Source organism: Podarcis erhardii (genome assembly GCF_964252035.2).
Source record: "Podarcis erhardii genome assembly, chromosome: 12".
Lineage (NCBI taxonomy): Eukaryota > Metazoa > Chordata > Lepidosauria > Squamata > Lacertidae > Podarcis > Podarcis erhardii.
This window is the reverse complement of record NC_138513.1, coordinates 26,301,335-26,319,060: the sequence shown is the minus strand read 5'-3', so window position 1 is coordinate 26,319,060 and position 17,726 is coordinate 26,301,335. Positions and strand designations below refer to the sequence as shown.

The 17,726-nt window shown below is 42.2% G+C and overlaps 1 protein-coding gene across 4 annotated transcripts in view; it reads left to right on the top strand.

Moving 5' to 3' along the window:
• THSD7A (thrombospondin type 1 domain containing 7A) overlaps positions 1-17,726 on the top strand; it is a 230,684-nt gene that overhangs the window by 45,906 nt on the left and 167,052 nt on the right. The gene's annotated exons all lie outside the window — the stretch shown is intronic.

Below are 17,726 nucleotides of genomic sequence, written 5' to 3'. Positions count from 1 at the left end.
TCAGCTGTACACAGAGTTCATTTAATTGGCAATAGACCAGCAGTTCCCTAACTTTCCCCCCATGGACAATATAAAAATTTCTGAGGGTCTTGGCAGACTGTTTAATGATTTTTCTGCTTATTTTGGTCTGGACTGTGGAGAGAGCAGGAGAGAGAGCTGAAGAGCAGGGGGAAATGGACAATTAGAGGCTTTTTAGAGGGTTTCCCCACTTACGTGATTTTTGCTTATGTGCACGGAATCCCAGAACATAATTCCCATGCAAGGGGAGGGGCGCCTATACTTAAAGTTCTGCTAAAAGTGTGCACTACTGTTAAGTTGTGGGTTGACATAGCAGACGACACAGCGATTTCTCCAAAGCAGCTCTTTATTTTGTAAGCTGGAATAGAACTGACTAGCAAGCAGCTCAGCCGGCCTGCTTTTATAGGCAGCCGGCTGTCAACATTGTAGCAACAACACCCAGAGTTTCCCGCCTAAAATAACTGACGTGGACCTGAGTGAAAACTATCTACAGACCTGAGTGAAAACTATCTACAGTATCCCCCTGCTGGCCCAGGGTGAAACTTCACTACATAACAACTACCTAATGGCAATTGGGCAAAGGAGCATTTGAGCTCACAGACCATTTCATCACTTTAGCCTTCTGTGCGCAGGGAAGGCTAAAAAGCATTAAATGGTAGAGTTTCCAGCTGAAATCCCTGCTTAAGCCTTGGGCCATTCACTTTGCCCCATTCTCACTTACCTCACAGGGTTGTTGTTGGGACCCACATACATTGTCCTGAGTTCATTGGAAGAAAGATGATAAAAAAAAATGTAATACACAAATTGAGTACAGGAATTCCATTTTATAAAATAGTCTGGCAGCCTGAGCTTTACAGCTTATCTCATTGCCTGTACAGTAGAGCTAAATAATTTTCTGATAAATACAAGCTCCTATGGTTTATGCAAATGTGTGGACTAGATAAAGATTTCATTACAGACTCAAATTTGTAAAAGTTGCTGAATTAACCAAAATATTGTGCTTACCCATTTCTCCACCAAATACTACTTATTTCCTTAGCAAAGAGAAAACCTTGCTGTCTTCCTCTCTGAGCTGCAGCCCAGAGGGCTTGCATTGTCTTGCGTTGTCACATTGTCTGTACCATCTCTTTAACCTCTGTCTGATTCATTTTACCTTATTCTAAAACTAAATATTTGATCCTCTGTCGCTACTTGTTTTCTATTCAAGTTGAGTTATCAATCCATCTGAAGACTGGTTTACAACAAAGCCTGGATTGGATGTGAGTTTTGCAGAGCAGATAGATAATACAAGCTTAAATATACAAGCCTAACGTGCTTGTGTATGGAGGCAAGAACAATGAAATTTCTTTCTTTTATTCCCTCAGTGTGCCTTCCTAATCTCCCTTCCGATCCTCTTCATAGCTAAAACCTGGAGCTACTTTCCTAAGCAGTATTACTTGAACTCAAATACATGTCCCACCTCAAATTAAACTATGGATATTGGCCTCTCAGATCCCTAAGCAGTTAGTCTTCATTGATTTCTTTCCTCAACTTTATCTTTTAAAATACCACATGGTTTTGCATCAGCTAAGGCTGAAACTTTGTACGTACCCAGTAGCCTGGTTTATACACCATGCTGAGCCAAGCCATGGCTTATAGAAAACATGCATGAGTATGGGCTCTGGGAGGTGAGATCATATGTGTCTCGCTCCTCCCTGGTTATTTTGCTGCTGAACTGAACTAAACTATGGCTTGGCTTAGTGTGTAATCCAAAAGTGCTATGTGATTTAGCTGTCTTAGACAAATAACAAACAATAAGCCACACCTTGGCTACAGCTTGTGGTTAGCTTGGGGAGAGCAAAACAATGAGCTCGGATTCAGACGACACACTAAGTCAAACCAAGGCATAGCCCAGTATGATGCAGCAGCAAAACAACTGGGGAGTATCAAAACAGATGCACTCTCATCTCTAGGAACCTGCAATGAGCACCCTGGAGCTCTTTCTATACATGCAAGTGTGGTGGTGGGTGGGAATTCACAAAAATTCAGTATGCATTCACTTTTGCATTTGACAATCTGCCACTTCTAAAAATGACCTCTGGGAATTGCTTTTTGCATTCCTCAGTTATAGATGTTGTTGTAGCCACTTCATTCAAAATCTGGATAGCGCCACATAATAATAGGTGGAATTTGTAAAATTTTACGAAGGCTTCAGACTCATTAGCTGAGCAGAAAGGGGAAAGAGATGCTGCCATAGCTCTACTTTAAATCAAGACTAAAAATATGCTTATCTCTTATGTTGTATTTTAAAAAGCGAAACCTCATAATCCTTTACAATGGTTAAGGCTAGGTATGAGTACCGAATGCTGCCCCAGTGGGGTCAGCAATGCGAAGCAAGGAGGATCATGATTGCTAATTACACAGATACATTTTGTGCCTAATAGTCACAGCACCGTAGGAACTGTGTTTGAAAGCAGCAGTTTTATTGTGCACCTGAATGAACAGTATCATAAACACAACTATGGTCGATCACTAATTAGGTATGAATTACAAATTTTTTTTCCAAGGTGTCGGCTGTGGAAGGAGAAATGCCATCTTGAATGAATAATTTCTCCTCTCCAATCTGACCTCCTCCCATTTAGATGGGGAAGTGATAAATCATCGACTGAAGCAGCAGCAGGGATCCTTATTAATAACAACCTTCAATTCTCCCGGCAGTCACTCCAAGTGCAAATGACAATACAGACATATTTTATATCCCTCCTTCTCTCCATGGAAATGATGAGGATTTTCTGCTGGTAGTTCTTGACAATTTCAGATGTGGAATTTTATAAACCTGTGTTTGAAACCTCATTTATCTCCCACCTCAGAGATTTCCCCCTTGTTGTTTTGTACTAAGATGGCTAGGCTAATGTAGCTAAATTGTGATGTTGGAAGCAGGAGCCAGTTGACAGCTTTGGGCTGCAATCCTGTACTCAGCTTGGCGGCTGAAATCTCACTATTTCAGTGTGCAGGATTGTAGCCTATGTGACTAAGCAGGGAGAATTTATTCATGAATGCTTAGTAAACATTAGTAAGGGAAAGCTGTTCAGGTGATAGCAGTCCGTATTTGTATGACCTATCCTGACATTTTGCCCATAGATATATACGAAACAGGAATGGCTGATTAATAATAATAATAATAATAATAATAATAATAATAAATTTATTAGTTGCTTTTTGCCATGGCAACATAAAGTGACTTAAAACATACATACATACCTACATACATACATACATACAATAAAACCAGTATTAAAAAATCAAACCAGAAAGATTATAGTGGGGCTGTGCCATCCTCTTGACCTGCCAATTAGCAAGGGGGGTGGGGGGGGACAGGGTGTCAGCAAGGTTACTGGCAGGACCAGTGGATTGGCTCTGCTGGTGTGCCTTCTTCCTGTAATGTACACTGCACAACAGTATTCCATGGAACATTTTTGTTTGGCTGAGTTTATTGACTAGGGACCCAGGCTACTGCAATCTCAACAAATCACCACAAACGTAACCCACAGTCAGATGTGCTCATCTGACATTTCACATAAAACAAAGCCAAGAATAATATTTCAGAGAAACATTTCATGTGTGCACGATCAATAAAATACTTATCTTGCATAATGTTTCTTTAGCCTTCCCGCCCATTTATGTGTGTGTGTGATTAATATATTGCAGAGATGCACCTGCGAGTCACCCTATAAAGAGATAATATAGGAAGCTCGTGAAAAGGTTTATTCTGAGAAAGACCTTAGAAGTCAGTCTCGGAAGGCATTTTCATGGCTGTCACATACTGCTTTTGTGTCTGCAGCTCTAGCAATTTTCTACATAACTTGCCTACAATGGATAACCCTTTTTATATTCATGGATAAAGGCGCTGTGGTCTAAACCACAGAGCCTAGGGCTTGTCGATCAGAAGGTTGGCGGTTTGAATCCCCGCGATGGGGTGAGCTCTATTGTTCGGTCCCAGCTCCTGCCAACCTAGCAGTTCGAAAGCATGTCAAAGTGCAAGTAGATAAATAGGTCATGTGGCCAGCATGACTAAGCTGCTTCTGGCGAACCAGAGCAGTGCACGGAAATGCCATTTACCTTCCCGCCAGAGTGGTAGCTATTTATCTACTTGCACTTTGACATGCTTTTGAACTGCTAGGTGGGCAGGAGCTGGGACTGAACAGTGGGAGCTCACCCCGTCGCGGGGATTCAAACCACCGAGCTTCTGATCAGCAAGCCCTAGGCTCTGTGGTTTAGACTGCAGTGCCACCCGCGTTCCTCATATTCATGGATAGTGATATGGATTTCCTTCTTTTCAGATTTAACCTTCTTTAGAATTTTAAATTTTGGGTCCCGTCCCATGTTCTCCTTGATAGTGTTGTCAGCTCCAGAAGCAGCACTTGCCAGATAACTGGATGCACAGTGAGCCTGAGGTGTCGGAAGCAGTAAAACATGACATCATCACATCTTGGGATCAATTTGGCCAGAACTTTATTGATTACAGAAGTCAGTAGGCTTTGGTATAGGCATTGGCTATGTATCCCGAATCAACCAGGATTCATTACTGAATCAGTCAGGATTCATTACTGCTGGCTGATTAACCAAGGGTTGGTTCTTGGTTAAGAATTCCCCCCATGAGGCATATCATATAGGTCATCCCCCCTGGATGCCATTTGTGGAGTTCTATGGCCAGTTAGCCCCCTTCTGGGGATTTGGACAGAAGCCTTCCCCCGGACCTCTTTACTGGGGTACCCTGATAATTTAATCATGAAGAGGGTTCCTTTCCAGCACCCTTGCTTAGACCAGTGTTTCCCAACCTTGTGCCTCCAGCTGTTTTTGGACTACAATTCCCATCATCCCTTGCCACTGGTCTTGCTAGTCAGGGATGATGGGAGTTGTAGTTCAAAAACAGCTGGAGGCACAAGGTTGGGAAACACTGGCTTAGACTAAGGATCCAAACCAATGCCTTCACAAGAGAAAATAATACCCTGGTCTTGCACTTCTATTGCAAGGAAATTCTTATCCTGTAAGAACTTTCTTTGCGTTTTTCTATTTCTGTATTAATTGGGCAGATGTTACCATTTCTGGTGTGGCCACTGAAACCTGATTCATTGTGCAGTGCTAGTTTGTTTCATCCTTCTAACCTGCCTCATCACTTTGAGCCACCCATATTCCTAGCAACCAGGGCTGGTAACAGCATCCTTGGGTGCCTCCCAGGGCCCCATTGGGCACCAATGCCTGCTTTGGGATCCCCCATTTTTTAAAACAAAACAAAACAAAACAAAATGTGCCTGGGACTCCAGGCTGTGCCTAGTAACTGGGTCTTGCCACCATTTATATTTCTCATAATATCCAGAGTGATGCTATGTCAGGAAAATTAGGGGAAATTTAGAGGATGGCTAGACCCAGCCAATGAACACTACATAGAACACTCCTGCTGCATGCTACTAGGTAAGCCTATCAGAGTCCAAGAATCAGAAGAGGGGGCACTATTCTCTGGGTCCTCTCAAAACTGGAGCTAACTCTGCTTGCTATTATTGCCCTAGTTGCAGTGATCTTACTGTAGTTGCAAGGATTGCACTGGTAGGACTTGCTAACGTGCACCAAACCTTCTTTGTCATACCTGTGCTGAGCAGTTATTCTGGAGTCTTAAACAGTGCAGTGTGGTAGCATCAGGTGCAGGAAAGGTGAGCATGGTTCATCTCAAATAGACTTGCAGGCCTAATTAGGCACACAGGCCCGAGGTTCCTCCCCACAGCATTATGGAGTGCAAAGACTGCCAAAGCCATGTCAGCCAGCAAGGACCTTACCGTAGGATTTATTAAGTGACTGGGCAGTAATGCTTCAACCTTTTGAAGGAAGGTTTAGATGTCTTGGTCTTTAAATGGACAAACATGACATTTACAACAAATGCACTAAAGAAGCTCAGCTCAAAACACCAAATCAAGTTAGATCTCATAACTGTAGTGGCCAGAAATTTCCCAATGAAGGTCAGAAACCCAGGGAACAGAGATGATTGTTTGAACATTTGGCTGTGGTGTCTTGAGGAAGCCAATGGGGAAAGGGACTGAATTTATGACTTGGATCAATGAGAAATGCCTGGAGGTCCAAATTTCAACAGATATGAAGCAGGCTTATGGTCTTGCGGCTCAAGGGTCTGCCCTGTCCGGGGACATAATAATTTGCATTTTGTAAGATTCCCAACAAGAAGTTTTCAGGGCCCTGGATGGCATTAAAGATTTGGAGCATAAGGGCAAGGTGTTATATATTTTTCAAGACCTGAGCCTAGAGACCTTGCAGAGGGGAAAAAACTTTTAATCTGTGTCTTGGCATGCTCTGTATGCAAAAGTTGCATATTGTTTGGGCTGTCTCTTGTGCTCTGACACAGAGGGCAGGTCCTGTCAGCTGCACTGAAGTGTTTAATTGATGTCTTGTTGACTGAACTTAACCTGGAGAAACTGTGGGAGGGGACCTGAGGAAGAAGAGGAGAATCAGCTACCTAAAGGATTACACAGCATGGGAGAGAAAGAATAAAAATATTGAAGTAGACTTAAACAGTGCTTGCTAGAAATTAGGTTTCTCAACAGTCAGGAGATCCAGAGATTGCAATGGATTAGAGCTGTGCAGCTGACTAGTAAGATGGTTGGTTTTATCCAGCTCTATGTTAGCAAGGGGTATTGCTGCAGCATCTATTAGCTGAAGTAATTTCAAAGAGCTTTCTTAGGTTAATATTGCAGTTTTGTCTATAAGGTAGGGATTTGGAGATGGTCCCCCTCTTGATCTGGACTCGTCAATGGCTTTGCCCAATCACTATTTTTTCAGGGTGAAGGGAGATGTTAATGCCTATTGTGGAGGGATCCAAATCTGGGATTCCTCTCTTGAAAGACAAAGTTTTGGTTAATCTTCAAAGTTTTATTCTTAGATTTTCAATTTTGCAATGCTTTTAAGGAGTACAGGGTTAGTCAGGGAGCTGCATGGGAAGCTGGCAACACATTGGCAATTTGTGGAAGGTATTTTGATGATTTATTGGAACCATAGGAGAGAATTTCTGAGCTTCAAAGGTGCTGTTGAAATACAAGCAGGTTTCAGCTTTGGCAATAAATTATTCCAAATCCCAGCTAGTATGCTTAAACATGTCCTGGGAGTCTCAAAAGCAATTGCAGCACATATCTAATTTGTCCCTACAAATGGCTTATTTTAAATAGCTAGGTGTCTTGATTTCAAAGGTGCTGAGGTGCTACCTTTATTTGCAAAAAAATAAAATGTTCTGTGCCCTATAGTATTTGTTGAGGTGTGAGATCTATATGTATTACCATCTACAGAATGCAAGATATGTGTCTTTTGTTGTTGACACCTGTTAGTATTAAAAATATAAATACATGTAATTATGCAAAACAGTCTGGCTTTAGGTTCATTGGAATGCCACTTCTAAGTATTGAATCCATAAATCAAACCTCCTTAATTTAAACATGAATGCCCCTCCTCAATAAATACTTCAGAATGAAATGACTAATGCTGCCCATGGTTTTGTAAGTGTGAAGGTCTTCTAAATGTGAAGGTCTCTCAAGTCCTCTTCAATGTTCCGCTGTCCAGTCCCAGACCACCCAGCAGCCTTGGGATGTCAGAGCAACTAAGCCAATGGCAGTCGGGGAGGGCGTGGCACCTCTGCCCTCCCCAGCCACTTGTGATGTTAGAGCAGGTCCAGCACCTGGACAAGGATGGCCAAGGCTGGCAGAGAGGTCACTTGATTGCTGAGTGTTCAAGAATGTCGGGACAAGGTGTCTCAGTAGCCTACAAGCTGTGAAAATGCTAGTTCTTTTAAGGTTCATCATTAATGCCATGCCTCAGGCATATAGAAATATTTTATATTCCACACCTCCTGGTGTAATTCCATGTATATCTTTATTCTCAGTAAAAGTGGTAGTGACTTGGATAGGTATAGCAGATAGCAAGGGATTACAGCTTTTAAAATGAATGGAGAATAGGGAGGTCCTTAGTTTTTTGTGCAAGTGCTTAAGAGAGGTTATGCCTTATGTATGATGACCTCAGGCAACTTCTTTCTGCACCGTTTAACTTGCTTCCTTCCCCTCTGTGTCTCACATTTCAGGCCTATTAAAGGCTGACTGAACCCCAGAGGCGTGGGGAACTTCATATCCTCCAACATTTCTTCCCTGTCCTATTCCATAATGATAATTTTACTATTTATACCCCACGCATCAGACTGAGTTGTCCCAGCCACTCTGGACAGCTTCCAAGATATATAAAAACATTAAACTTTTTAAAAAATCCCTATACAGGGCTGCTTTCTGTTGACTCAGGAATCAGATAGCTCCATGCCCTCCCAACATTTATCCAATAAAAATAGGGACGTCCTAAGGAAAAGTGGAACATTCCAGGATCAAATCAGAAACTGAGACGACTTCTGTAAATCTGAGACTGTGCCTGGAAAATAGAGACACTTGGAGGGTCTGGAATTTTGGATTGTACGTTAACATGTTTGTAAAATGCCTAGAGAGGACATTGTCCTGTACAGTGCATTATATTTGACAATATCTCTTTTTTTTTTTTTGTGGAAAGCCATTAAATATTTATTTTGCCTGTGTCCTTGTAAAATTGTTTTATCTGTTTCATTTTGTTGTGCTTTTATACATCATTAAAATACAACAGAATTTTAAGTGCCACACGGGGCCAGGGTGGGCATCCAATATCTCTATCCAACTGACAATATCTCTATCCAACTGCAGCACCCCACCCCTCCAATACACATTATTCTGGATCACCTCTGTGGAGATGATACAATAGAAGCAACCCTTATTCTTCTTTATGTCTGATCTAAAAATATACAAGTAGCTTTAAACAATTCCCTGTGTCTGCCTTTTACTGCTCCTTTTTGAAAGGGTAACAGTTCTAGGGTTTCTCTGCACAGAGCAGAGCAGGATGAAAGCCTCTTGGCAAGCACTGTGTTGAATTCAATTTGACATTTTGCTCTATATGCCGTTAACACTTCTGACTGGTTTAACCATTCTTCCTTAGAATAAAACCTTTAAATCGAAGAGGCCATGTCATTTCAGAAGCGTTCGTTTTTCTTGTTCGTGTTTTTTCTTTTTCTCTTTGCCGTCACACAACTTTTCCCTTCCCCACTTGTGCTGAATAATAGCTTTTGGCATCTCTGTTGTGTTCATTAGCCTGTAATACTAAATTGACAACAGTTGTCCTTAGAGAACCATGGAGATTTTCTCTTGCTTGTGATGTGGTACAATTCCCACACTCAGTATAGTAAAACAGGGTTATTTGTCCACTGGCCACAGACATTGGACGCATTACACTTCCATACATTTGCAGGGCAATCCACATTTGTCATGATTAGGTAATTGGATGGCAGTAGTTTTAAACCCTTAAAAGGTGATAGGCTGCTCTGGTATAGAACTGGTGCAAGATGGGTGTATGGGATGGTCCAGTGGCTGGTGGCATGAGCCCATTAATACTTCAGAGATGGGGAGAGTACCTTACATGTGTGTGCCTGGCAGGAATTTTTTGTATGAGGCTTGTTTGTGTATGAGTGATTCATTGACAGAAATAATGGCTGCAAAAGTGGTGGAATGATTGTGGTGGCTGGCTGGAATGAATGGCAAGAGTGAGACTGGGGGAGCCATTGGATGAACAATGTGTTTTATGTTGGTTGGGATTTTGAATTTTGTTGTCTTGTAATGGCCTCTAACTTTATATTGATATTGAGTTTATGGATATGGATACTGTTTGTTTGTTTATTTGCTTTTGTGTTTCTCAGTGCAAATCACTTGTCATCACTTTGACTGTATTTATTGTGCTTATATATTTATGTATCTTTATCTCCCGTAAACTGCTTTGAGATTTCCAGAGAGTAAGGGCTCTATAAATGTTAATAATAATTAATAATTATGGCAATAGTAATAGTAATAATTTCCTATATATGTCCACTCAGAAGTCAGCCTCAAATTCAAAGGAGCATCCTCTAAAAGGAGTATAGTGTTGCTGCCTAAATAATAAACATTTATTGATGACTAACATATTTGGCTCCGTACAAAATGAGATGTGGTACTCCATTTGCACCATCACGTCTTTCTTTTACAGTTAACCGGTAAGGGACAAGTTGAATATACCTTTTTTGTTAAACTCATATGTCAGTTCAAGGAAACTTGTTAAATCGTTCTTGATTTAATTGTAAAACTGCAATGGGAACAGTTTTCCTTACTGCTGGAGGTATAAAACCATAAATGCTCTTGTTCTGTTCCAAAACTTATATAGAAGGAAGCAGAACTGGTTCAGTGACTGCATACTGGATAAATAAAAATGTCAAAAATCCAATATGCATAGTTTGACATCCATGGCTGCTCACTATTTAAGGAATAGACCACCTTTCTGAAGTGACCTGCCAGCAAGCCCTGTAGCCTTATATTTGTTTGTCACTGGCACTGAAGTGTATTTAGAAAACTCACCTGGTTGCCATAGGGGACAATGCCATGCAGTTGAGTGAGCAGGCTGGAGGAGATGGATGGATTGCTCTACTCCTCTTCCGCCAGTCCACCTGGACCTTTAGGAGTTTGGGGATGCTCTAACAGCACTTAGGATGGAGGACAAGCTGCTGGTGACTGAACATCACTCCCCACTTTGGCAATGCATTCTTAGAGCCTAGTTTTGCCATAAGAGCTTCTCCTAGGTATGGGCAGAGGATATTGATGGCTAGACCTTGATTGCCAACATTGTATGTCCTGTAGTAAGGATCTTGAGGCATTTTTGCTCAGTGACCTGATATTCACTACCAACCCATTTTTTTTAAAAAAAGAGAATTTGGTTTCTTAGTTTAGTTTCCCGTGCTTTTTTAAAACACTGCATGGGTTTCGATTGAGTGATATCACTGATATGCTGTTCTGCCATAACTCTTCCCCACACGTACCCTTTTGTCTGTCTCTCTCTATTGGTTGTGAATTTGCTTTAGAGCTCAAGCTGGGTATTCAGTCCTTCCAATTGTTAGGGAATAATTTAACACTGAACCTCCCTGGAGCTGAGTGTATACATGTGCAAAGTTCTTTCAAGCAGATTCCTTGATGCAAAATGAATTATTGAATATTATATAATATATTCGAGACCTGCTGCTGCTGCTCAAGGCCTGAATAACTAGAATTTTGGGGTTTTCTGTTTGAGACTTTTGGCATGTTGAATTAATCCCACTGGCTAGAAAGGTTGACTTTGATGACACTGCTTATAATGGATCAGCTGCAAGTACTTTTGGGGGGGTCTTTGATAGGAGTTGTTTTTCCTGCAATAACAAAATCATATCACTTTAGGAGATATATTACTTCATTGGGTGATACTTTCCTCTGTCCATCACTCAAAACTTTTCTGATTTCTAATGTACTTTAAAGCAAGATCTGAAGCCTTCAAACGGCTGGTATGACAGGAATGTTTTAAAATTACGTTTCTATGAAGCTGGCGTGTGCAAGCTCTGCTGAAACAGACTTCATGATGTGCTATAAATGATACATTTCTTGCCACATTTATTCCAGATAATCTCCTGCAAGAATGAGCAAACAGCTTGGTGTATGGGGGAAAGATTGGGATGATGGAAGAACAGCAGCTTTGGAAAGCCCTGAGGAGCAATATGAATAGAGTAGTCATCCAGCACTGGTTAAAGAAGAAAGGGCTTCCCCTCCTGAAATTACCTAGAATCCAGGAGTGCTCAGGCACATTCACTGGACAATATGAACCATCCCAGCCAGCGGGTGCCATTCTGATGGATGTTAGGGACTAGCTCAGGGCAAAGACTGGCTTTCACCTGAACATAGACCAGGAATAAGGTACCAGTGGCCCTCTAGAAGTTGTTAGACTCAAAGAACCATCATCCCTGCCCATTGGCCATGCTGCCTAGGTTTGGCAGGAGTTGGGTCCTACGGCGTCTGGAATGCCCCAGGTTTTGCACTCCTCTCCCATACCTTCTAACTCAGAGTCCTTAGGATTAATGCCTTGAGCTGGGTACTTTGGAGAAGCTGTAGTCCGACGTGCAGCAAACAGAAAGTATTGACTAGGTAAAAGTAGTAAGCTATGTTCCTAATGTCTATACTAGGCTGGGCCATTCCAAATGCTTCATGCTACTTGTCTATTGCAAAGGGTGATGTTATAAAATGTTATTCTCTTCTGTATCTGAAGAAGACCCTGAGGCTTTGGCACCCATCATCCCAGGTATACTCTCAACAGGATACGCTACAGCCTCAGAGCCTAAATATCCTATTTCAGGCTGTTGAGTCTGGTGCTGAAGGCCTGCAACCTTCCATTACAGTTATAAAGATGCAGCCTCCACAGGTTAAGAGTAGAAATTAGCCCAGTATTTCCCAAACTTGGCTCTCTGGTTGTTTTTGGACTACAGCTCCCATCATCCCTAGCTCACGGGTCCTGCCAGCTAGGGATGATGGGAATTGTAGTCCAAAACAACTGGAGAGCCAAGTTTGGGAAACACTGGTTTAGGGAAATATATGGCTGCACCATACAATCCTTTGTAATCTAAGGGCATTTGCTTTTGTGGTTTTGAGGAAGACAGGCCCATTGCAAGATTCAAGGGAGCTAGCCCTCTGTACATTCAGGCAGAGGGAGAGAGCAGAATATAGAAAGTTTCCTTATACATTGGTCCATCTAGCTCAACGTTATTTACACTGATGGATAGCAGATCTCCAAGACTTCAGTCAGGCCCTCTCTGAGGATGCTAGGGATTGAACCCTAGATTGAGCCCTTCTGAATGCAAAGCATGTGCTCTAACACTGATTTTACAGCCCTTTACTTTCACATACCATTAAAGCTGCTCCCAGATCTTCTGCCGATAGGTCATATTCTATTGTTTTGCATGACAATAAAAAAAAAATCAGTCACACTATTTCATATCTTTCTATGGAAAATTTATTTCCCCCATAGCCTCTGAAGTGCAGGGAATCTGCTCTTCAGTGAAGTTTGGGTGGTACTATAAATTCCCACCCACCAAGTAAAAAGTGTAGCTAGTGAACAGCATATTCCAACACTGATCACACTTGCGGGAGGAAATAAATTCCTAAGACATACTAAATGGCACCCTGAACTGCACTTTAAATGAAAGAGCTGCTGTTCTGCAAGCTGCTGAATACTAGAAGGCTAGAATCATAAGGCTGCAATAGCCTTCAGTATACTTAGGTTTAAATTAGTTTTTAAAATCTCATGGCTGAGGAGAGCATTTAATTCTGCATATGGTTCAGGCACTGTTAGATATGCAGTTAAAAGGAGAGAAATATTGGAGCCTGGAGTATAATACTCTCCAGAGAGTAAAGAGAAAACTAATGCCAAACTCTGGAGGGGGGGAAATCACCCCAGCAGAGGCTGGATTTGCTTGGATAGAAGCGTTTTCTGAAAGCTGGTGTCTTCTTGAGAGCAAATAGGCCGAAAGCCCACAGTTTCAAAGTATGTACACAAGACTAAGAATTATCTCTGGTAGAATCTGGTGGAGATGCAACACTGGAATGGTTCAGGCATAACATTTTTGATCCTTGAAATCATGTGTTGTGGATCAGGAGCTAGCCCACTGCTTTCATGCTCCCGCTTCCCCCCTGTGCAGATTCCTGCCTGATTTAATCAAGCCATAGTTTGATTAATCAAGCCATCTCAAACTGTAGATTGTGCAAACCCTCCAAACCGGGAGTGAAGACCAGGATCAACCTGTCGAATTACAGCTTTTAGGGTGAAGGCAACTGTAGGTCTTAAGAGAACAGCAGAGCAACCACCCTATCTGGAGCCCTGCCATACATTCTTGGTTTGCTCTTGGCTTACCACTTACTTACTCCATCTGTCTGATGGAGACAAATCATGAGCCTTGGTTTGGAATGTAACACTAAGCCAAACCATGACTTAGCTCCAGCTAGCATGGGAAGACAACAGCCGGAGGCGATGTGAAGCAGCCACAGTCTTTGCTGCGAGTACTCACACACTCATGCGTTCATACTTAGCCATGGGTTTGGCTTGGCATTGTGTGCAAACCGGGTCAAAGTGTTGTTCTGAAGCCAGTCAGAACATCAAAAGAGCCTTGTTGGATCAGGCCAAGGCACCCACCTAGTCAAGCATCCTGTTATTGCAGTGGCCAACCAGATGCCCATGGGAAGGCTGCAAGCAGAACCAGAGCATAACAGCATCCTTCCCACCTGTGATTGCCAGCAACTGGTATTCAGCTGCTGGGAATCGCTGCCCACAGGAGCTAGGACAGAGCAACAGGAGCTCACACTGTCGTGGGGATTTGAACCACCGACCTTCCGATCAGCAAGCCCAAGAGGCTCAGTGGTTTAGATCACAGAGGTCAATATTTCAGCCTCTCATTCTAGACGAAATAATGGGAGAAAAAACTGGTAGCCACCAGAAGACTTGGGAGTGTCACTGCAGTGTGTTTATCGCTTGTTTCAACCCCTTTTGCATCCACCAAATCCCCTAAATAGCTCCTTGATATTGCAAGCTGTGTGTAAATGGGGCACATTTTCTATCTGCCCTGGGCTGAATAAATAAGCCTATGATATCACAGCAGTCCACTGTAATGCCTGTCACCACACTTATTTTTCTGAAGCCACAACATGCGCAGGCATGCGCACGCGCACACACACATCTAAAGAAATGAAAAGACTGTTGACAATTAATTAAGAAATGAATGCTCAATATGTTTAATAGTCATGGTCAGGCAAACGTACTGAAGGCAACTAGGGAACCATTACTCTTTGAAGAAATTTGGTTCGCGCTATGAAATAAAGACCAGGTAGATGGTTAAAGAATGACAAGCTGTTTATTACCTATTCCGTACCCTTTAACAGGAGTGTTATCAAAGGCAACTTTTTATGACATTTACTTTAATGACATTTTGCTATGCGCCCGTCCTTCCAGATCAGTAGCATTTCATTTCAATTATTGCAGTAACCAGTTCGGTGCTTTTTAAATCAAGTTGCATAACTGTGTTGCAAACAAAACCCACGTGACAATAATACTACATTTTCTGTGTACAAATTGCATTGCTGTTTTTGTTTTTTGTTTTATTTTAATCGCCACCAATCTATTGAAAGGTTTTGTGGACCAAAGGTCTGGGTTGCTGTTGTTTTGTATAAGCGGACTTAAGGAGTTTATAGGGAAGAGGAGCTTCTGTGAAGCCTTCATGTTACACAATTTCTACCCTCAAATAACATTTAAAAAGAGCATTTCCTAGTTCAGAGCTATCTCTAATTATATGATAAGTAACATGCTTTGTTTCTGCTTTTCTTTTCCTCTGTGTGACTGTTGCCAATTAGCTCTCTTTTTTTTTTGGTCAAAAGCCATTGTAGGTTCCTTCACAGTGTTTCCCCACCCCCAACCCTTTGGAAAGGCCAGAAATGACATATTCGAGTGTCAGGGAACTGCCATCGGAAAGGCAGGCGGTGGAGGGGCTCTCGGAAGCTAGGAGAGACTCAGCAGCGGAGGAAGGCACCAGCAGGGGGAGAGAGGGAGCTCCCAAAGAAAGAGAGTCGGAGGGATGGCTCAGGGAGACTTCTAGCGAAAACAGTGGTGAGGTCTCAGGACCTCCTGTAGGCACACCCACTCCTCGCCGGAAACTGTCGCGCCGAGAATCCCGAAGACGCGTTTCCGTCAAGGAACTTTTATGTTGGAGTAGATTCCGCAGACGCCCACTGTCGGATTCTGCCAGCGATTAAGGGAGTCATGCTTCAGGGGCTCCGCTGTAGACAGAGTCTTGAGAAACATGCCCAAGATCTGAGGGACTGAACTTTTACGCACAATCATCCCATCACATCGAGGGAATTGTTTCTAACATTCCACCGACAAAGGCAATGTGTTCTTATCTCTTGCACTTCACTGAACCATTGTTGCTTGCCTTTATCTACACGGTCCCTGCAAGGCTGTTAGAACAGGCCTTAGACCTGCAGAGCCAAGAGGCAAAAGCAAAGGAATGCTTATATTCCTTAATAGTGTGGTGTGCACTATTAATAGACGGTTTAACAGGCAAAATGTGGTTATAGCCAGTGGCTTACTTTAGAAAGTGGATTAGATATAAGAGGCCCATCTATTCCAGCATCCTGTGCTCCCAGTTGCATGAATGAGAGTCCTGTTGTTGTGAGCTAAGTCATGGTTTGGCTGGTGTTATGGCTGAATACAGTGGTACCTCAGGTTACAGACGCTTCAGGTTACATACACTTCAGGTTACAGACTCCGCTAACCCAGAAATAGTACCTCGGGTTAAGAACTTTGCTTCAGGATAAGAACAGAAATTGCGCAGCGGTGGTGCAGCGGCAGCGGGACGCCCTATTAGCGAAAGCGGTGCTTCAGGTTAAGAACAGTTTCAGGTTAAGAACAGACCTCCAGAATGAATTAAGTTATTCACGCGAGGTACCACTCTATAGGCTTGCAGTTTATTTTGTTCCTCACAAAGAACAAGCTGTAGCCAAGGTTTGTTCTATGGCTTGCTGCTTGTTCTGCTCTGGGGGAGATAGAGCGGGAAGCCAGTTAGAGATGCAACACTAAGCCAAACAATAGCTTAGTTTACAGCAGCAGGACTGTGAGAAGAGCAAAGCAGTCATGATCTCTTCCCCACCCCAGGGAACTCATATATTTGCTTGTTCACCCTAAAAGTCATAACTTGGCTTAGCATTACATTGTTATAAAAGGGGCCATTGTTATAAAAGAGGCAGTATAGGTCAAAAAATTCTTCTATAGACATTAAGTTGTTATAAGGACCGCTTTGCCAACATTACCAGATGCATCAGACACCCAGTTTTTAAAATAGCATACCTTTCTTGTTTTTTCCTAATGGAGAACTAGTAAAAGATGTTTGTAAGCTTGGAAATATTTCATGAATTTTAGAACTTGTTTCTAAATTGATCATAGGGTACTTCTTGATAGTTTTGTGTCACCAGTTATGCACTTAATGTTCAGGAAACTTCTTGAAAAATAGCAAAGCAATAATGCTTGATATTTCTCTCTCTCTCTATTTAATTCAATGTTTAACATGCAGCAGCATAGGATCAGTTAAAATCTGTTTCATCATGCAGGTGGGAGATTAAATTTTGTACGTAATGGTGTTGATTAAAACCCCACATGTTCTATTCTCTTTATAATCAGCAGCAGTTTGTACATGAAACCCAAGAAACAATTTTGAGTGAGCATCCACATTGCTGGTGATACATTTTTTAGACATGCATCATTTCATGATGCAGTAATTCAGTTTCACTAGCAAACTGGAGGTTAAACTAACCCCTTTCCAGCCCTGGGAGGAGCATTTGCATGACACACCTGCACACTGCAGCTGACACACTAACGTGTCATGACACACAGTTTGGAAAGCTCTGTTCTAGGGAATCCCAGAGAACAACAGAAGTTCTGTGCAGCTAAGCAACACAGATATCGAAATGATCATTGCATATTCCTTCATAGGGAGCGCTGAGCAGAATTCCAGAGGGCTCAATAAAATAAAGCCATTTTGACAGTTGCATCTAGCATGACATTATAATCTAAGCACGGAAGCTATGCTCTAAGAGATTTCTAAAGACAGTGCTTGCCACTCTCTGACCTGAGGAGACAAATATCACTTCAGCATTAAACCTGTCACTACTCTTATTTCTGGCATCACTGCATATACATTGCGGTGGTCTGGAACCAAACCCGCAATATCTCCAAGGTATGCCTGTACTCGCTTT